Raw genomic sequence first — 18,565 nt, 5'->3', positions numbered from 1 at the left:
CAGAATAAAATAGGGAGATTTTTCTCAACTTAGATAAGTTTCCCTGCAGTGATGATAGAACTGAGAGCTGAAAGTTTAATGACGTTTACTGAAACACAATGGAAGATGGACCAAGCTTGGTGAAACAGCATTTGCAGAAGTGTTGTGGTAACTGTGCTTCCCAGGTGGTACACTGGTAAAGAATCTGCCTGGCATTGCAAGAGACACAGGAAAATGGAGATGCAATTTGAATCCCTGGGTTGGGAAGATCCCTTGGAGCAGGAAATGGCAATCAGCTCCAGTATTCTTGATTAGGAAATCCCATGGACAGAACCTGGCAGGCTGCAGTCCATGGGGTTACAAAAAGTCAGACACAACTGGAGTGACTGAGCCCAGCACACAGCATGGTGGTAACTAGAGGATAGGCACACAGGAATAAAACAACTGAACATCAAAAGTGTGATACAAAATTACTAAATATAAAGCTACTGAAAATCAGAATTATTAACAGATAAATATATTTTGAGAAATCCAGCCTAAATTTGAATCTTTCTGTTTTATGGACATACCACATACAATGTGACCAGGCTTTAGCTTGAAGCACTGTTATTGTTGTTCAGTTGTTAAATCATATCCGACTCCTTGAGATATCATGGACTGCAGCATACCCGGCCTTCTTGTCCCTTACCATTAGAGTGATATCATCTGCATAACTGAGTTTGTTAATATTTGTCTGGACAATATTGATTCCAGCTTGTGATTCATGGAGCCCAACATTTCATACCATATACTATGCACATAAATAAGTTCTAATAAGGGTAAACTGTGAAATACTCATTCTGGGTAAAATTCCATGTCTTTCAATTTGCAATTTTTTTAAAGTTTATTTTGAGCATTTTATTTTTCCATTTACATTTATTTGTGCTGATTTTCCTATTTGGATCTTTTTTAGATTCTCAACTCAGCATCACCCACAAATCCAATGATCATATACCTCCATTCTGATTTTAGGTGTTACCAAAAAATAGTGATCCACATATTAATAGATCTAAAACCACTAAGTGTATCAGTAGAGTTTTACTTCATATACCTTCGAAAACTAGTGCTATTAAAGTTTATATATTTAAAAATATAGTACTAAATAAAAGTTGGAATAATCAACAAGTTTTCAGAAGAAAGCAAAATTTGAGTTTTGTTTCCATATCCTGAAAAAAAAAAAAAAGGAATGGATTTTTACAGTAGGCATGAAAATTATCTCCAAATGTTCAGCCTCTGGGTCCGAAGGCAGTTCTTTCTCCCTCTCTCTATCCCTCTCTTTTTCTCCCTCTCTTCCCCCATCTCTTTCTAAGTTATAGAGAATTAAAATTGACAAAAAGTGAGAAATCTTCAGTTGAAAATGGATGAACACTTGGTTTCTGTGTACATCTAAAATTTGGGACAAACATTATTAGTCACTAAATGAAATCTAATGTAGAAAGATTTGAAGCTTCATTAAATTTACTTTTCCTTATTTTTACTTTTGCCCTCAGCTGGGAAGCAATGAAAAAGCAGAGATAATCAAATGTACATAAAGGTAGAAATGAAGGCCTCCTCATCTCTTTAAGGGAAGTTTCTGAAATTCTATGGTCTCAGCAGCTAAGATGCAGAGAGGCAGGCCTGCTGAGACAGATGAGCCCAGAAATGTCACCACCTGCTGTTTTCTTTTCCCCTTATGTCTAGCTTGGCTGGGGCCAATGTCAGCCTATCTAATTCAGCCTTAACATATGAAGTAGTAACTTCTCACTGTTGCAATCCCATGACTCACTTTGATAATGCTTACAAAGTATCACATATTGCTCAGGTACTTCTATGCAATATATTTTATTTCTGGCTACACTACACACTATTTCCTGATTCAGGGTGGCAGGCCTTATCAATGCTTATTACAAATTTGACATCTGAATCTTTCTCCTTCAAATGAGAACTCTGAGGTTGATAAAGATTACAGAATTGATCTAGAGCTAACAGTTATTCATCTTTTCCAAACCAAAGAGGCAAACTAGCCATCTCTTGTAATTCTTGCTGTAGCTCATGTAATTATAATACTTCATCTAATGCTGACTGCTTCATTAGAATTAAGTTTAAAAGTTTTTTTTCAGAAAGATATTTTAACAAGAGCTGACTGTGTTCTAATAATACCAATGATGACTTTATAACTTTAGCTCCTGTGAGCTGTTTTTAAGACTGTATATGATTAATAAGGATAAAGAACGATCTCTAAAATCTCAAATAATTTGTTTTACAATTAAAAGAGCAAATAGGTTTGTACTATTATTATTAGCTAATTAAAATAAAGTGAAAGGCATGTATTAACATAATTGGAGAAAGCATTAAGCTAAAATAACTTGATTTCATTTTAAAAAATCCAAATTCACTCTGCTTATGTGATATCACTTGGATTTAGTAAATCTATCATCTCCTACAAAATGTAGAAAATTTGTTGATATATTCTTTTCTTTCAAATCAGGCAGAGTCTAAGTTATTCCATAAAAATGTGCACATCCAGATTCATATTGAGAAAATGATCTTTCTCAATCCTTTTTCCTTTAGATCTCCATGTGGTAAACTGACAATTTTTGCTTGAGTATCCATTTATAGAACTGCTTTGCCAATTCTAGAAGTTCTCTATTGCTGGAGTTAGCATGCATAAAATGAAACATAGTTGACAAAAAGAATAGCAAGTCCAAAGCAGAGATTACATACTCAGAACAAAACAGCATGTGAAAGAGATAAGGCAAGAGAAAGAAATGAATATCTATAGAGTGCCCAGTGCTGCATAATGAATTCATAGGAGCTGTTGCTGAGCATATTAAAGATAATACAGATTTTTAACTTGCATAAAAGAGATCATTGTGATGCATTCTCCAGAAATGAGAAGAGTAGGCTCACTTTTCCTTTGTTTTTTCCTTTAGACCCTGTTGACTTTTTTGTTGTTGGTGTTTTTATCATTTTCATTTTCTAATCTTCCTTAAATCATTGAAACTACTAGTGAAAATAATGGCAATAGCTGGTAGACAAGTAAAAGTTTCTGCCTTTTCTCAGCCTCTGACTCTGTGGTTTGAAAAATTCTTGGCTTCTTCACCCCATTGGAGAAAACATTCAGTCTTATGTAGCAGAGGCTTCCTATTACAAGAGAAAATTTACATAGAAAATCTGAAATTTTATTTTTGCTGTAAGTCTTTTCTACCTCTGAGTATATGATTTATAAGCTAATGATGATGTGTTAATCACACAGAGTCTGAAGGACTTATGCCTATTATTATAATGGACTTATATGCCTAATAAATTATTGGCTTATATCTTCATACATTTATACTGGTCCCATTCCCTACATTAAAAATGCCTAGAATTCTATTTTTGTCCTTCTCACATACTTCTCTTTCTATATTTACATTCATTAGCTTCAGAAAATATTCCCTTAACTAGATCCACGAGGGATTTCTCAGAGAAGAACTGACAGCCTTCTGACCCATCTAATGAAACTCCTTTTATTTACTTTTCCAGTTGGCATTCTTCTCAGGCACATTATTCCAAATTTATATACGGTATGTATGGTACTACAAAGATTTACTAAGTATTACTAAGATTTCTATGAATGGGAAATAACATGGATAGAGACATGGCTTGCTGTTTGCTCCATTAGCCTATTAGTAAAATCAAAACAAACAAACAAAAAACAAAAAAAAACACAAAAACAACACAGGGTTCAATTCTGTAAGCATGCACACAGGGTAAACATCTAGCCTCTAATAGGATATTCACCATTGTTGCATACTAGATGAGAAATTTTCCTTAAAAATAGCCTATAATATTGACATTATGGTGGTAAAATTAGATTAAATTTTGTCCTTGCATAGTTACTTTTCATCCAAATTATTTTTTTTTCTTATTTTCACTATTGAAATAGTCTGTGGGGAACATGTACAAAATCCATGTGGTAAGTGGAATGACAATGCATACATTTATGTGCTTTCATTTAACTACGTACTGCCTTTCCAGTGCAATAGCATCTGAAGGGGTCTCTGCTAACTGAAAAAATAAGAAAAGGGAAGAAATATTATATTCCATGTGAGCAATAACTTATTATCCCTTTATATTCTATGCATAATGTTTATTCTTTTTGGTTGTGCAGCAGAATTTTGGAAAGTAGAAAAATTGTTAAGCTGTTATTAATTTTTATACTATTCTCCTGAACATTGTCGAAGGCGATTCACTACTGGCAGGATGTTAAACACTTATCTAAAGTGTACTCATCACTGTGAGATAACAAAGTGCTTTTTCAGATTTCAGAGGTGTAAGTTATGAGATTCCAAAGCAAGACTTATTCCTAAACTTCAATCTATTGTCATAAATGAGAACCAAGTAAATCTTTGTTACTTTGAGTGTTACTTTGAGTGTTACTGATACCTTCTGGACAACATTGAAATCAATGAATAGCTCACAAATTGTTCTTTCAAGAAATGTTTATTTAGACTCTAAAATGTGTCAAGTCCTATTCTAGAAAATGGGGTTGTAGCACTGAAAAGAGAAGTTACATGCTATTAAGGGTGACATACTATATATAATTCAATAACTACATAAATTCCTACACGGGAAATAGGACCAGATGTTCAAGTGCTATAAAGAAAGTACATCAGGTGATATAGTATGACAGAAACACAGCTCCATTAGGATAATTGGTTAAAAATAATGCCCACCTGAAAGAGTGATACTCATAGTCTAAATTAGAAACATTCATGGGAAGATCAGATAGAGCAATATTCCAAGCAAAGACTGTAAAATAAGAATGCCTCCCCCCGCCCCATCCACTAAAGAAAACAAAAGAAGGAAGTATCACTAGAACAGAGAAGCAAGGAAAGAGAATGATTGGGTGAGATCACCAGAAATGCCTTGTGAAGAAGGCAGACAGTGTAGAGCTGCTTTAGGAGAAGGAAGTTGAGAGCTTATGTCAAGTGCCAACGGAAGACAGTTTGAATATCAATAACCTCAGATATGCAGATGACACCACCCTTAGGCAGAAAGTGGAGAGGAACTAAAAAGCCTCTTGATGAAAGTGAAAGAGGAAAGCGAAAAAGTTGGCTTAAAGCTCAACATTCAGAAAACTAAGAACATGGCATCTGGTCCCATCACTTCATGGGAAATAGATGGGGAAACAGTGGAAACAGTGTCAGACTTTATTTTTGGGGGCTCCAAAATCACTGCAGATGGTGATTGCAGCCATGAAATGAAAAGACACTTACTCCTTGGAAGAAAAGTTATGACCAACCTAGATAGTATATTCAAAAGCAGAGACATTACTTTGCCGACTAAGGTCCGTCTAGTCAAGGCTACCTTTTTCCTGTGGTCATGTATGGATGTGAGAGTTGGACTATGAAGAAGGCTGAGTGCCAAAGAATTGATGCTTTTGAACTGTGGTGTTGGAGAAGACTCTTGAGAGTCCCTTGGACTGCAAGGAGATCCAACCAGTCCATTCTGAAGGAGATCAGCCCTGGGTGTTCTTTGGAAGGAATGATGCTGCAGCTGAAACTCCAGTACATTGGCCACCTCATGTGAAGAGTTGACTCAGTGGAAAAGACTCTTTCTGGGAGGAATTGAGGGCAGGAGGAGAAGGGGATGACAGAGGATGGGATGGCTGGATGGCATCACTGACTCGATGGACATTGAGTCTGATTGAACTCCGGGAGTTGGTGATGTACAGGGAGGCCTGGCATGGTGCGATTCATGGGGTCTCAAAGAGTTGGACATGACTGAGCGACTGAACTGAACTGAGCTGAACTGATGCAACTGTATGGACGATAATTTTTAAAGGAAAGTGAGAGAGTAGAGAGAGTACATCAGAGGTTAATTAATTAATCCAAGAAGGAATTATGGTGGTAAGCACAATGACAGTGGGGCTTCACAGGTAGCTCAGTGGCAAAGAATTCTCCTGCCAATGCAGGAGACATAGGTTCAATCTCTGGGTCAGGAAGATCTCCTGGAGAAGGATATGGCAACCCATTCCAATTTCCTTGTCTAGAGAACCTCATGGGTAGTATGAAAAGGAAAAAATATTAAGACACTGGAAGATGAATTCCCCAGGCCAGAAGGTATCTAATATGCCACTGGGGAAGAGTGGAGGGAAACTACTAATAGCTCCAGTAAGAATGAAGCTGCTGGGCCAAAGCAGAAATGAAGTTCAGTTGTGAATGTGTCTGGTGGTGAAAGTACAGTTTGGTGCTGTAAAGAACAATATTGCATAAAACCTAAAATGTTAGGTCTATGAATCAAGGTGAATTGGTAAAGCAGGAGATGGCAAGACTGAACAGCAACATCTTAAGAATTAGTGAACTAAAATGGACAGGAATGGGTGAATTAAATTCAGATGACCATTATAGCTACTTTGAGTAAGAATCCCTTTGAAGAAACGGAGTAGCCCTCATAATCAACAAAATATTCCAAAATGCAGTGCTTGGGTGTTATCTCAAGGGAAAAAAAAAAAAAAGAACAGAACAGAATGATCTCAGTTTGTTTCCAAGGCAAGCACTGAATTTAACAGTAAACCAAGTCTATGCCTCAACAATTGATGCTGGGGAAGCTAAAGCTGAATGATTCTACAAAGACCTATAAGACCTTCTAGAACTAACACACAGACACATAAAAAAGGATGCCATTTTCATCATAGGAAATTGGAATGCAAAAGTAGAAAGTCAAGAGATACCTGGAATAACAGGCAAGTTTGTCCTTGGAGTACAAAATGAAGAAGGGCAAAGACTAGTAGAGTTTTGCCAAGAGAATGCACTGGTCATAACAATCACTCTCTTCCAACCATCTAAGAAACAACTCTACACATGGACAGTGCTGCTGCTGCTGCTGCTGCTAAGTTGCTTCAGTTGTGTCTGACTCTGTGCGACCCCATAGACGGCAGCCCACCAGGCTCCCCCATCCCTGGGATTCTCCAGGCAAGAACACTGGAGTGGGTTGCCATTTCCTTCTCCAGTGCATGAAGGCAAAAAGAGAAAGTGAAGTTGCTCAGTCGTGTCTGACTCTTAGTGACCCCATGGACTGTAGCCTACCAGGCTCCTCCATCCATAGGATATAACAGATAGTAAATACTGAAATCATATGAGTGTGTTCTTTGCAGCCAAAGATGGAGAAGCTTTATATAGTGAATAAAAACAAGAACTGGGACTAACTGTGACTCAGATCATAAGCTTCTTATTGCCAAATTCAGGCTTAAATTGAAGAAAGTTGGGAAAACTACTTGGAGAGGGCAATGGCACCCCACTGCAGTACTCTTGCCTGGAAAATCCCATGGATGGAGGAGCCTCCTAGGGTGCAGTCCATGGGGTCGCTAACAGTTGGACAAGACTGAGCAACTTCACTTTCACTTTTCACTTTCATGCATTGGAGAAGGAAATGACAACCCACTCCAGTGTTCTTGCCTGGAGAATCCCAGGGACGGGGGAGCCTGGTGGGCTGCCACCTCTGGGGTTGCAAAGAGTCGGACACGACCGAAGCGACTTAGCAGCAGCAGCAGGGGAAACTACTAGGCCCTTTATGTATGACCTAAATCAAATCCTTTATGATTTTACAATGGAGGGAATGAATAGATCAAAGTGGTTAGATCCAGTAGAAAGAATGTCTGAAGAACTATGGACAGAAGTTCATAACATTGCATGGATGCAGTGACCAAAATCATCCCAAAGAAAAAGAAGTGCCAGAAAGCAAGTGACTGACAAGACTTAAGAAAGCTAAGGAAAGAAGAGAAGTGTGCCACAGTCCGTGGGGTCACAAAGAGTAGGACATGACTTAGTGACTGAACAACAATAGCACAATGATAGTAGAGCTAGAGCAAAATGGAGACATTGGATATTAAGACAGATTTTTGACAACAGAGAAGACTAAAAGTAACTAAGGTACTGGGCTGAAGGGAAAGTGTTACTCAAAACCAATGTATCAAATTTCAACTTAAGTTATAATGAATATCTAGCAGGGAAAGATTACAAAAGAATGAGATGGGAATATCAAGAGCAGGCAAGAAGACATTTTTGACATGTTAAATTTGAGACCACCATAAGAAGTCTACTGCTGCTGCTACTGCTAAGTCGCTTCAGTTGTGTGCGACCCCATAGACGGCAGCCCATGAGGCTCCCCCATCCCTGGGATTCTCCAGGCAAGAACACTGGAGTGGGTTGCCATTTCCTTCTCCAATGCGTGAAAGTGAAAAGTGAAAGTGAAGTCGCTCAGTCATGTCCGACTCTTAGCGACCCCATGGACTGTGGCCCACCAGGCTCCTCCGTCCATGGGATTTTCCAGGCAAGAGTGCTGGAGTGAGGTGCCACACAGGCATGCTAATAAAGAAGTCAGGGGTTTAGAGAACTAAGATAAATTAAGTTTCAACAAAATGCAATGCATGTTGATGATTCATCTGAAATAGAGAAACTAATGGTAGAAGGGAAATTAGGAAAAACATCTTGAAAAAAAAGAGGAGAGTGATTTCAGCATATTATCCATCACTTGGTTGGTGATTTCAAGGATATCTCATCCATGGTAGCAAGATGGAAGGCAGAGAATTATATTTGCTCTTAAAAAGAGGAAATCAGTCCATTCAGATTCTCTCAGTTTTCTCAATGAAACATGAGTCAAAGTAATTAGCTGAGAATGAAGAACAAATAGGCAAAAAGAAAAGAAAAAATAATATAGGAAATGACCAATAGATATTTGAGGTAGGAGGAAATCAAAGAAAATGTTAAAAAGAGAGTCAGATTTTTGAGTTATTGGAAATCAAACATTTTGATTTTTGATTGTTGGAAATTCATAGCCCTGAATTTAAGTTGAGACAAATCATTTCTGATGTGTTCAGTCATTAAAAAAGGCAGAAAATTAAGTTTAATTAGGTATTAGGTAAAACATGAAAAAGGGAAAGGGGAGCTGAAAGGCTTGAGAGGGTGTTGTTATAATTATAGAACATTGAATATAAGTTAATTAGGAAATGAAGTTAATACATATGCTAGAGAAATAGCAGGTCATAGAAAAAATCAATTGGAGTTTTCAATAAGGTCAAATTTTGGTATAAAACAGACTGAACTAGTCTGATAGAGATCATGACCGTATACTGTTTTGTTTTCACCTATCTCTGAGTCCTAAATTAAGTGGTAATTAAACAAAACTATACTCATTTGAGAGAACTTTAAGGTTAGCAGTGTTGTCAGGTCATAACTGAGTTCTGTTATAAAGGGGTAAATGATATATAGAAGTAGTTTGAAAATTTTAGGAATTTTTCTGATTATAGATCTTAGCAGTAAAACATAGCATAGGATGGTTTTAGAGGTTGTGTAAATATAAGGAATCATGTCAGATGAATGGATGTGAATGATTTGAAGTGGACTGGTGGCTTGGGTTTCTAATGGTGTGCAAGGTGTGTGATAAGGTGTCTATGATGCATGGTTTTCTAGCAGTGTGAGGGGTACTTAGGAAGTCCTGAAGGTGGTCTCTTGAGTAAAGGCAGGAAATCAGTGCAGTGTGGATGGTGTGGGGCCTCTGAGCACTTTTCACTCTAGTCCTAGGGGAGTGGTGGCCAAGGTGATGAGTGTGACTAAGGACCTGCTTAAGGGATAACTTCTTTTGGTGACTGGTTCTTCTGGGAACCTTTTAATCCAACAACCTGTCTGTGGTACACAGCTTTTCCTTCCCTAGGAAATAATGAACTTCTTTTTTTTTTTTTTAAGTGATAGCGCATGTTGTGGCCAGACTGGGTGAGGGCTTAAACACTGTTTTTATTCTGTATGGCAGTGCTGTATAGAGAAATATATATATATATATATATATATATGATTTAACATATATATATGATTTAACAGAATTTAATATTTGTCTATGGGTATCTTCTGGTTTCCCTGGTAGCTCAGATAGTAAAGAATCCACCTGCAATTCAAGAGACCTGGGTTCAATCCCTGGGTCAGGAAGACCCCCTGTTGAAGGGAATGGCTACCCACTCCAGTATTCTTGCCTGGAGAATTCCATGGACAGAAGAGCCTGGTGGGTTACAGTTCATGGGATCTCAAAGAGTCAGATAAATTGAGCAACTAACCATGCATGTATAGTATCTTCAGGCAAGGTTAGCTCAACACCTCTCTAGTAACTGGATTCCAGCTCTTTTCATTTTGCAAAGGAATTGTTACGTATACTTACTCACACAAGTAAGTTCATATATATCATATTAAATAGATTGATAAATTAAATGTATATTAATGGTTCTAGTGTATACATACTATATAAACATATACAAAAATATATATCAAAGAAAATTTTAAAAAATATATAATTACAATATCTAATACTTTCCTCCCCATAAAGAGCAAATGTTTCTCAGCTTTTTGGAGTATGCCTGTTTAATTTTAGAGAACACTCAGAGTATATAGTTTAAGAAACCCACTATCAAACTTAAAAGTAATTTGGAGTTAGAATCAGTCACACATGCTTATATAAATATATATAATAAGGATATATTTCATTCTCTGAAAAATCATCAGGAAATTCTGTAATTCACAAATAGAATGTGAAAATGAATCTCTAAAATAACATGTATTTCTCATGAGATTAAGCTTATTTCCAGCCTTGTGAAACCTGATTTCTGGGTTTACTGTTTAGTATGAGGTTTGCTTTATTTGTTTGAACCTGACTGCTTTCAGAGTTAGCACAAATGCATATTTGAGTATTTTCTATTCAGTTAAATTCAGTTGCTCAGTCATGTCCGACTCTTTGCAACCCCACGAACCGCAGCACGCCAGGCCTCCCTGTCCATCACCAACTGCCGGAGTCTACCCAAATCCATGTCCATTGAGTCAGTGATGCCAGCCATCTCATCCTCTGTCATCCCCTTCTCCTGCCCTCAGGGATCTTTTCAAATGAGTCAGCTCTTTGCATCAGGTGGCCAAAGTATTAGAGTTTCAGCTTCAGCATCAGTCTTTCCAATGAACACTCAGGACCGATCTCCTTTAGGATGGACTGGTTGGATCTCTTTGCAGTCCAAGGGACTCTCAAGAGTCTTTTCCAACACAGTTCAAAAGCATCAATTGTTCAGCGCTCAGCTTTCTTTATATTCCAACTCTCACATCCATACACGACTACTGGTAAAACCATAGCTTTGACTAGATGGACCTTTGTTAGCAAAGTAATGTCTCTGCTTTTTAATATGCTGCTAGGTTGGTCATAACTTTCCTTCCAAGGAGTAGTGAAGTCGCTCAGTCCTGTCCGACCCTTTGCAACCCCATGGACTGTAGCTTACCAGCCTCCTCCATCCATGGGATTTTCCAGGCAAGAGTACTGGAGTGGGTTGCCGTTCCCTTCTCCAGGGGATCTTCCCGACCCAGGGATTGAACCCCCGTCTCCTGCATTGTAGGGAGACTCTTTACCCTCTGAGCCACCAGGGAAGTCCAAGGAGTAAGCATTTTTTTAATTTCATGGCTGCAATCACCATCTGCAGTGATTTTGAAGCACCCCCCCCCCCCAAATAAAGTCGCTACTGTTTCCACTGTTTCCCCATCTATTTCCCATGAAGTAATGGGACTGGATGCCATGATCTTAGTTTTCTGAATGTTGAGCTTTAAGCCAACTTTTTCACTCTCCTCTTTCTCTTTCATCAAGAGGGTCTTTAGTTCTTCTTTTCTAATATTTATTTATGAACATAAACCCAATATACATCTTACTATGGCACTCAATTTGATTCTAATTCTTCAAATTCACTCCCTCTTTATCCCCATTGTCCCTATTTGAATGGAAATCCAATCATCCCATATTTTGTTTGCTTCAATAGCCTTCTTTTCCATGTAATCATATTGCATTTCACTTTTGACACAATCTGTGTCATCACCATGTTTTGATTCTAAATTTAACTCGTACTTTGTAGCTGTGAGGGTTGTTTATTACATTGGATTTTAATCCCTTGGCAAAACATTTATTGTATTCAATTTTTTAAAAGCCAGCTGTTTTCTATTATCAACTTAAATTTATCTTCCTTTATATACTAACTTAAAAACTTTATTCCAGAAGTTCAACTTCTTATTTTACCCTACATGGCTTATTTCTTTTTCTTATTCTGTGTCCTGTTTGATCTTGTTTGTTCAGTCTTCCTCTTTTACTACTCAGCCTTTATATAAGGGTAAAAGGATATCTCCCCAAATTCCTTTTTGAGAAAGCAATATAATTGTTAAGAAGTTAGCTTAAGTGGAACCATGAGTATTCTCAAAGACACAAAGGCAGACTATAAAACTGTGCCCATTGGAGGATGTACTTTTGTTTGAAGTGGGATAAGCAAACTTAAAAGTAAGACATGGGCTCAGGCTGAGATGTCCTGCATCACAAAGAAGACAATTTGAAAGTCTCTAGAAAATCCAGGGAAGGGGGAAAATAAGTCTAGCAAGATTGCAACTGTAATGGAAATATGTGAGAAAAAAATCTGAGTAGGGACATTGGATACTGGAAAATAAATGTGTTGAGAGAAATTTTGTATTTATTTATTTGATGAAAAGTGAAAATGAAAGTAACTCAGTCGTGTCCAATTCTTTGCGTCCCCTTGGACTGTAGCCTACCAGGTTCTTCTGTCCATGGATTTTCTAGGCCAGAATACTGGAGTGGGTAGCCTTTCCCTTCTCCAGGGGATCTTCCCAACCCAGGGGTGGAACCCAGATTGCAGGTGGATTCTCTACCAGCTTAGCCACAAGGGAAGCCCAAGTATACTGGAGTGGGTAGTCTATCCCTTCTCCAGGGGACCTTCCCGACCCAGGAATCAAACTGGGGTCCCCTGCATTGCAGGTGGATTCTTTACCAGCTGAGCTATGTTTATTTGGTAGAAATACATAATTTTTTCCTGTGTTCACACACCAGTCACTGTCATCATTTTCTTCTCATTTTTAATTCACTGAAAAATAATAAAGAAGGGACTTCCCTGGTAGTCCAGTGGCTGGGACTCCATGCTTCCATTATGGGGGACCTGGATTCCATCGCTGGTCAGGCAAGTGAAGCTCCTGCATTTACCAGCTAAAGACCAGGTACAGCCAAATAAATAGATATTTTTTAATGATGTTGATATGGTGGTCAGATTCTAAAAATACCACACAGATCTTGTATATTTACTATTGAATCTAAACCTATGGATTGCCACATTCCATCACTTGATTTTACTCCATTACTTTCTCCCTAGTTGCTATATAATCATAATTCCCAGGAAGATGCTTCGAATAGATAAATGTTCTTCTTAAATAATTGCTGACATAATTAACAGACTTTTTCATTTGTGCATTTAGATAACGTTTTTTAAAACTAAACATCAACAATTTTATATTTAGATTAAATTATCTAGTATTTATTTGACAGTCACAATTGGATCTAGAAGAGAAATTGATCATGTTCCTAGAAACTGGTGCCATATCCTACAACTAATAATTTTCATATAAATGAATAATGGATCATAGACAGATATAACTACTAAAGAAAACATTCACAAATATCTATTTGCAAGTATAAAAATACCAATATTATTTCAAGTCTTTATGTATAATAAGAGAATATAATCAATATAAAGCTCTTGAATCCCTTATTGATGACTTTTTGATGGAAGTTTTTGACTTTGATTAAAGAGTTATTTATCAATTCCATCATTTATAAATCGCATACATATATGTAAAAACTATGAATATATGTGTTAGTGTATGCATTCAGGCCTATGTATCATTATCTGTCTATAAAATCAACAATGACTGTTTTAGGAAGTGAAAGGTATTGAGTCGAATATCATAGTTTCATTACTGGCATAATTATTCACTATTATACAAAACAGTCAGTAATTCCATGAGTCTTTTTGGAAAGACAAGCAAATAAAAATATTTTGAAGTGCATACTATTTACTGACCATGAAATAAAATACACTGAAAAATATGAAATTACTCTTTGTATCACCATAAAAAACTGTCCTCAGTTTTTTATGTCCTCAGTCCTCAAAGCAACTGACATAAAGCATGGCTGATTCTGATTGTTCCATTTTTATGAACCGGCTGAAACAACCTCTAGATACCCAAGATTGATCTGGATGGATTAACTTTGACTACAGATAGCAAGACCACCATGGATCAGACACGCCATCCAATGTTGTACAGTGGAAAGACTGCCTATGGCAACATGTTAAAAAGAAAAATGGTACACTACTTAAAACTTTGAGATGTTAACAGTTCCACAGGCTTTACCACCATTGCATACATCCTCCTAATCAAAGCTTTTAATATAGATAATTATGTTGTTTTCAGCACTGCATACTTTATGGCCATGTAGTGCTATATAATACACTAAAAGAACTGACATTTGGAAATAGTCATACTGACTGTATTTTACAGTGAGAAACTATCTCATATCAGTTTTATTCTTTTTTTTGTGACCTAGTTGAATAGACAGTGTCTCACCTGTTCCTCAGTCAATAGCCAGTCTGTGTGTCTACACATTCAAACTGCTTAACAAAAGCTGCTGCCCAGGATGCTTTAACATTTTTTATAACATACAGAGTGTCTTCAATAAAAAATTGTATCCTACAATCACACTCATAGCTCATTCTCATGGCCATTTTTGAGTTTATGCTTCAGTCTTCTAATGAAGTTGTTCAGTCATGTCTGACTCTTTGCAACCTCATGGACTGTAGCCTACCGGGCTCCTCTGTCCATGGGATTTCCAGGTAAGAATACTGGAGTGGGTTGTCATTTCCTTCTCCAGAGGAACTTCCCAACCCAGAAATCAAACTTGGGTCTCCCTCATTGTAGGCAGACGCTTTACCGTCTGAGTTACAGGGGAATTGCAGCAAATGCTCTAAGTCCTTTTTACTCACAATGGGAACTATTACAATCTCCAAACACTGGTGCATGTCATATTTATTAATTAAATAAAAACTTGTTTTGATCATTTTTTTTCTAAGTGCCTAGTAGAGTTTTAGGCATTAAGAAAGATGTAAAACCATTCCCAAATCTAAATTTACAATATTAACCTCACCAGGTTTAGCCCCGCAATGTATTTTCCTGAGATTTCTAATGCCTTAGTCTTTCTGTGCTTTGAATTTACATATATTAGTGAAGACACATCTTTCTCTAGAGTTTTTTATTCTTTTCCTTATATTTTAAAATTTGAAATCTAAAATGAATTATTCTTCACCCTTATTCAGTCTGGGTGGCCAAATACTCTTCTACTTTAATAAAACCTTTTAGACCCACTCTCTTGCTAACCGTGCCAGTGGACAAATTCAGGCCCTCATCTGCATTAGATGTCCTGTTAGGAGTTTCTCTATCCTCTTTCTTTCCTTGGCATAATCTATTCCAAAAACCCATTTAAAGTACAGAGTTCAAGTCACTACCTACCACCTAGACAAACTCATGACAAAATAAATGCTTAATAAATATCCTTTATATGTTTAAAAATACTTTAATTTTTAATTTGAACTCAAGATCAATTTGCACCAGTTTCATCAATGGCAGGCAAAGTACTGTGTACATGGATAGAACTGCCCATCTCCCCCTACTGCCTACCCTGTCCCTGCTCTAGGCTGTCTGCACTGGCTTTCATTATCTCTCTCATATTTTCCCCTTTTCCTCTCTTGACTTCTGGGACATGAAACATACATACTAGATCCTTTCATGTTATTTAACATGTTAATGAGTTCTTGTGCATTTTTTCCATTGTCTTTTCTTTCTGTACTCCTCTTTGGATAATTTCTAGTGCTATGTTTTTATTTTCACTAATCTTCTTCACTGAATCTGCTAGGTCAATTCAACATTATATATACATAATAATAATATATATATACTACAATATCTAATACTTGCAAAGTTATACTTTTTTAAAACTATCTCCCATGTCATCCACCATTATCTTTACAGTTTACTTTAGATATTTATGAAATATTATGACAGATGTTTTAAAGTCCTCTTTACTAATTATACCACCTCTGGCCTTTTTTCCCTTCAGATATTTGCTGCGAGGCTCTGACTCACAGAGTCTGCTTGGCTCTGGCTGCTGCAGCAGGGTGTGCTGGGAGATGTAGTCCCAATGTCAGTAGAAATTGAAATTGTTAACTCTCCAGCCAGTGTTCCATTTCCAAACCACAGATGTGATTCTTTTACTAAAAATTCCTTAAAGAGTCCTTATTGCCATCAAGCAAGCTTTCAAAATGCTCAGTAAAACTCATGATCTGTCTATTGTTGCCTCTCTAATCTCACCTCTTCTGTAACTCACACTGTGCAAAACCTTGGTTGTATTTTCTTACCCTCTATTTTTTAAAATCCAGATCATACAATCTTAGACTCACAAAACAAGTTTTATATCACCGATGATCATTTTGTATACAGAGCATACTTCTTCCAGATTTTTAGAATTATTTTAACTATGTTTGCCTGACACTGAGTCATACACACAAGGCAGTATTTTCAAAATCACTTATTCATTTGAATTACTGAGGCTTTTTTAAACTTTTTATTTTATATTGGAGTACAGTTGATTGGAGAAGGTGATGGCACTCACTCCAGTACTCTTGCCTGGAAAATCCCATGGATGGAAGAGCCTGGTAGGTTGCAGTCCATGGGGTCATGAAGAGTCGGACACGACTGAGAAACTTCACTTCACTTTTCACTTTTCATGCATTGGAGAAAGAAATGACAACGCACTCCAGTGTTCTTGCCTGGAGAATCCCAGGGACGGGGGAGCCTGGTGGGCTGCCGTCTATGGGGTCGCACAGTCAGACACGACTGAAGTGACTTAGCAGCAGCATAGTAGATTAGGGCTTCCCTGGTGGCTCAGACAGTAAAGTGTCTGCCTGCAATGTGGGAGACCCAGGTTTGATCCATGGGTTGTGAAGATCCCCTGGAGAAGGAAATGGCAATCCACTCCAGCACTCTTGCCTGGAAAATCCCATGGATGGAGGAGCCCGGTAGGCTACAGTCCATGGGGTCACAAAGAGTGGGACAGGACTGAGTGACTTCACTTTCATAGTTGACTAATAGTTTGTGTTAGTTTCAGGTTTACAACAAAGTGATTTAGTTATACGTATCATGTTTCTATTCTTTTTCAAATTATTTTCCCAATTAGGTTGTTAACAGAATATTGAGCAGAGTTCCCTGTGCTATACACTAGTTTGTTATTGGTCGACTGAAGCGATTTAGCAGCAGCAGCAGCAGCAGCAGCAGCAGCAGTGTGCACATTTCAGTTCCAAATTCCTCTGCTATTACTCCCTCTATTCTTCCCCCTTGAAAGTGAAATGAAGTCGCTCAGTAGTGTCCGACTCTTTGTGAACCCATGGACTGACGCCTACCAAGCTCCTCCGTCCATGGGATTTTCCAGGCAAGAGTACTAGAGTGGGTTGCCATTTCCTTCTCCAGAGGATCTTCCCAACCTAGGGATCGAACCCGGGTCTCCTGCATTGCAGGCAGACACTTTACCGTCTGAGCCACCAGCAAAGTCCTTTCTTTCCCCTTGGTAACCATAAATTCATTAAGTCTGTGAGTCTGTTTCTGTTTTATTAATAAGTTCATTCCTATCATTTTTAATTCAACATATAGAGACATCATACAATATTTGTCTTTCTCTCCCACTTCATACAGTATGACAATCTCTAGGTGCATCCATGTTGTTGTGCACGACATTATTTCCTTCTTCTTTATGACTGAGTAGTATACCATTGTATATATGTACCATACCTTTATCCATTCATCTGTCAGTGAACATTTAGGTTGCTTCCATGACCTGGTTATTGCAAATAATGGCAAAATGAATATTGAGGTGCATGTACCTTTTTGAATAATGTTTTTCTCCATGTATATCCAGGAATGGGATTGCAGGGTCATGTGGTACCTCTATTTTTATTTTTTTTTAAAGAAATATTCATATGTTCTTCATAGTGGTTGCACCAATTTACATTCCCAACAAAAGTGCAGGAACGTTCCCTTTTCTCCACACTCTGTTTAGCATTTATTGTTTTTAGACTTTTTGATAATGGTCATTCTGACTGGTGTGAGGTGATACTTCACCGTAGTTTTGATTTGCCTTTCTCTGACAAATAGTGGTGTTGAACACCATTTCATGTACCTCTTAGGCATCTGAATGTCTTATTTGGAGAAATATCTGTTTAGATCTTCTGCCCGTGTGTTTATATAGATGATATTAAGCACACAAACCACACTTGCAGAAACTAAGATTCAGAACCTCTAAGGCAGGTTCTAATGAGTTCTATTAAAAATCTTGAATCACTGAGTTTTCATAGAGTTCATTAGAACCTGCCTTAGAGGTTCTGAATCTTAGTATCGGAAAGGAGGGCTAGTTGTTTTTATTTTAATAACCCCATTATGTAAAAATGAAGCAGAGCCAGGGCTGCACATCAGTGCACTGTGAAACAGGGGGTTCTATTCCTATATTTATACCATCTGGCATGATTTATGTATTTGGAGTTAGAATTTACATTTTAATAATTCCCCCAGGTAGTTTGCATGCAATTAAATTTGGAAAAGCTCTGTTTTTTTTTTTTTTAATTGTTGATCAATTTTGT

Source organism: Budorcas taxicolor, chromosome 17 (assembly GCF_023091745.1).
Source record: "Budorcas taxicolor isolate Tak-1 chromosome 17, Takin1.1, whole genome shotgun sequence".
Lineage (NCBI taxonomy): Eukaryota > Metazoa > Chordata > Mammalia > Artiodactyla > Bovidae > Budorcas > Budorcas taxicolor.
This window is presented reverse-complemented; position numbering follows the sequence as displayed.